The following is a 4365-nucleotide window of genomic DNA, read 5'->3' on the forward strand; positions in this document are numbered from 1 at the left end:
CAAATACAACAATAATAACAACAACAATAACGTTATTACTACTACTACTGATGATGATGATGAAATTAATAATAAAATTATCAGTTAAAACACAAATAAATAAAATATAAATAAATATATTTATTTATGAAAAAATTAAAAAAATACTTATTCATTGAGAGTGATTCAAATATTTAATAATATATTTTTGAAATAACGTAAAATCATGAACCATTTTCTTCTTATAATTTTACTGCTCACTCACTTAAACTACTTTCTCTTTTTTTTACTATTTTTTTCCTCTCTTCCTTGCAACCAAAAACCTCAAACCCTGTCTCTCTTACAACACAAATCTTTATTCACTTAAACTAAACTTTTAAAACCAAAACCCTCAAAAAACCACGAACTCTCACGTTGTGCAAAACCTCACTTGCGTTTTACTTTTTAAAGACCCCATTCGGCCATCTCCTCAAATACGTGTCGAACATGCAGCGTAGCTTCTACCAATTACAACCTCTGTTTTGTGTCTGCCACCTGCCAAATACAACCTGCGTTTTGGCAGTCCAAGGTGGTCAAATGGCCGGTTATTGTCTGCATGCAGGGGACATCTAAGATACGTTTTGGTTGCTGCTCTCCTCATGCCAAACGCAGCTGTTTTTTTTTTCTTCCATGCAGGGATGGACATACAGGGGTGAGTGGAGGCCTTGCTCCCAATTTTTTTTAAAGAAATAATAGTTATAAGTTATTAAGTATGATTTAATTTTTAAAAAAAATTATTTAATATTTAGTCTAGTATAAATAAAAGTTCAATCTAACCTAAATATTAATTATTTTTAATATTTAAAAAGTAAGTAACAATATTAAAAAAATTTGAAAAATATATTATTACTAATATTTTTTAATTAAATAAAATTTTTCAAATCTCATAAAGTGGATTCTTTTTCTTCTTGTAATCGTCTTTTTTGATTTATTTGGAATTAATTTTCTTTGTTTCAATTGTTACAATTGAAAGATCTTTTTCAACTATGAATATTATGAAGAATGACTTAAAAATAAAATGAAAGATGAATTTCTTGTCAATTGTCTTTTAATTATACTAAAAAGAAAATTGCTAAAAATTTAACACAAATTTTATTATCGATAAATTTTATGATACGAAGAATCGATCACTTTGTTAATAAAAAATACATATATATTTTTTACATTTTAAAATATATTTTTTATCAATATATTTTTATAATATATCTTACATTACATAAATTTTTTTATAATTTTTTAATATTATATATATTATTAACCTCCTATAATAATATTTTAGATCCTTGCTTGCTCTCATATAAAATATGACTTGCGTTTTGCATATTTCTACATATTTCAAATCTACATATATGGATAACATAGCATGTACTAACATTGTTGACTAACACTCTTTTAGTCTTTTTTTACTCCATTTTTAAATTAATTTCTGCTTATTTTTATGAGTAATATTAGCGGATCAGTAACTTTTGTGATTGTTAGTCATCAACTAACCATCAATGATGATTTGATGGTGTGAGATTGGTGTGAAATTTCATTCAATGACTCATCTTTTTCTACTGATTACATACTGAACAAAATTCAATAAAATTGTTGGCGCTCTAGACTTTTTCTATTTTTATTTATTTGCAGAACTAAATCTCTCTCTCGGTAAAAATTTTACAAATCTCGTGGTCGCAGATAATCCCGCAGATGTAGATGTTTTTCCCATCCCTGCTTTGACACCATTCATGAACCTTCTTTTTATCAATAAGCTTCAAACTAGAAGTCTGGAACTTTTATTTTTGGGTTGTTAGTCGTTGACTTTGACTTACTCCAATCCCAACTTTGGTCCTCATAATTGTTAGATGACGTATGCGCTTATGTCACGTATGCAGCAAGCAGAGTATGGCGGATCTTCTTGGCTTCTTCATTTATCAACTACGATTTTTCATTTATTTTTTTATTCCCTTCACCTTGTCCATTTCTGTCTGTAAGGTAGGAGTAAAACTAAATAACTCTATTTGTTGACTATTTTTGTAATACTCTTCTTTCTTTTCTGTTTTTTTTAGTTTAATTTATATACAGAAGAAATTCAGGTATAGATAATTTTACGTAAAATTAATAGTTAAAAATTATTAAATAATAATTTAGTTAAATTATTTAACGACTTTTAACTATCAATTTCACATAAAATGGATAACACTTCGTTGCAAGTTCTAATTACTTCATTCATATGTTTTGCAATTTCTAATTTTTTTTCTTTATATTTTGCGAGAAAGTATAGAGAGCTAATGGAGTATCTGTACAATGTGTATAATAGGGTTTAGAGATGTTCGATTCAGTAGAATATCAGATGTTTATTATCTTTGGTATCTGGATTGTTATTTTGGATAGTATGGGTGTATTGTGTTTGAGAAATTAGTAGTATTTTATCTTAAATGTTCATTTTATAACTCATATTGAACCAAATAAATAGCCCATTATACATATTGTACAAATATTTCATTAGTTCTCTAACGGAATTTTTTTTTTTTTTGTCGATGGATTGGACAACCCCCAATCCTAGGTTACACAACACACACACACCCACTCACACACACTAAAGGTTCTATCACTACCCAGCTATGGCTGGGATTCGAACCTGAGATGTGGCTTCTGTGAGGCCAACATATTGGCCATTGGAGCAATGCCTCGGCCACTTTAAGTTGTTCTTGAATAATATTAAACTCATCACACAATTTACTTACATAAGTATTTATTTATCTAAATTTCACAATTAATCTTTTTATCTCTATGTTTAATCTCTTTTTTTTTGTGCATTTAATTTTTTTATTTTAGTCTCCAATTTGCTATAATATTGTATTTCCACAATTCCAACAAAAGTAGATACTCATTTTCTTCTTTTTACATCATCTTTTATCAACCTACTTAAAAAATTTACATCTTCTGTTAGGGTAAAAATAGATCTTTTATTTGAATTCTTTGTTTTCACTACAACATTTTGGTTCTATGGTCACAATTTTTTTAGTCACGCTAAAAAATCGTGATCATAGACCCCTCTATGGTCATGATTTTTTAGCATAACAAAAAGAAAAAAAGCTATAATCACGATTTTTTTGAAAAGGATGGTTTAAAAGAGTCTATGATCACGATTTTGAGAGGTGACCTAAAGGAGTTTATAGTCACAATTTTTTACAGTGACCAAAAAGGATTTATAGTCATGATTTTTCAGAAATTCAAAAAATTAGCACTACAAAAATAATGAACACTTCTATTCTTTTATTTTGGCCACCTAATATTTGAACCGTCGTCATCATCAATATTGTCAAAGAAGTTGTATTTTGACATCCTCCTACAAATAACATACATCCTATCATGGTCAGACACAACCAATGAAGAGTGCACGATTACTACTTTTTCTACAGAAATGTATGTGTCTTTTTTCTTCGAAATTGGAGCTCCTCAAAACACAGCTTTCCAAATATATAGAGAATGAAAGAAATTTTTTAACTTTGATCTATATTCCTATTCCTATGTGTGTGTGTGAGAGTCTCGGAAAAAAAGTAAAAAAAAAAATGAGAAGGAGATAAATGTCAGAGAAATATAAACCTATTATAGGTAGAAAATAAGGGTATATAAATAAATTCATAATTCACTAACGTTTTTTAGACGTTTAATATTAATAGGGACTAAATTAAAAAAAAAATGATTAAAAATTTAATTAAAAAATATGAGAATAAAATTATAAAAACTTACAAAATAATTAAATTTTATTATTATTTTTTGTTGAGTTGATTTATCTTTTATTTTTTTTAAATTTGTATATATTCATAATATTTTTACGTAAAGATGTCTTTATTAAAATAATCATTTTTTATATATTATTATATACTACTCATTCTTTAATAGATAATTATATTTATGTACCATTTATAAAAATAATAAGTAACAATATTATTCCACAAATAAGATTTATGAGTACTACATAAATTTTTCATCATAAACTTATAACAATCAACTTTATATGAAATTCTTTTATTTTATGAGAATATATTAGATGGTTTGTGTTTTATTTTAAGCATAATTTTCGTTAAACAAATTTATATATGCAAAATAAATAGAAATAGAACATAATTTGACACTGCTTAATGTTTTATTAATAGTAGTTAATTTCACAATAGTATTCTATTGATGAGTATGAATTTATCAATTTATGATTATGACGAGGGAAAGTGCAGGTACACCGAGGGTAGCCGCCGTATATATAAACCCAAAATAAAACAGACCTATAATCCTGAGTCTTATTTTGACTTTCAACCATTTCCATTCTCTCTCTCTCTCTCTCTCTCTCTCTCTCTCTCCGTGACT

General features: G+C 27.0%; 1 protein-coding gene across 1 annotated transcript in view; it reads left to right on the forward strand.

The window, feature by feature from the left end:
• Window positions 1-4293: 4293 nt before the first annotated feature.
• LOC107460391 (probable thylakoidal processing peptidase 2, chloroplastic) overlaps window positions 4294-4365 on the forward strand; it is a gene marked incomplete in the record, with an annotated part of 1752 nt that continues 1680 nt past the window's right edge. The window contains 1 exon segment of the mRNA XM_016078749.3: window positions 4294-4344.

Source organism: Arachis duranensis, chromosome 8 (assembly GCF_000817695.3).
Source record: "Arachis duranensis cultivar V14167 chromosome 8, aradu.V14167.gnm2.J7QH, whole genome shotgun sequence".
Lineage (NCBI taxonomy): Eukaryota > Viridiplantae > Streptophyta > Magnoliopsida > Fabales > Fabaceae > Arachis > Arachis duranensis.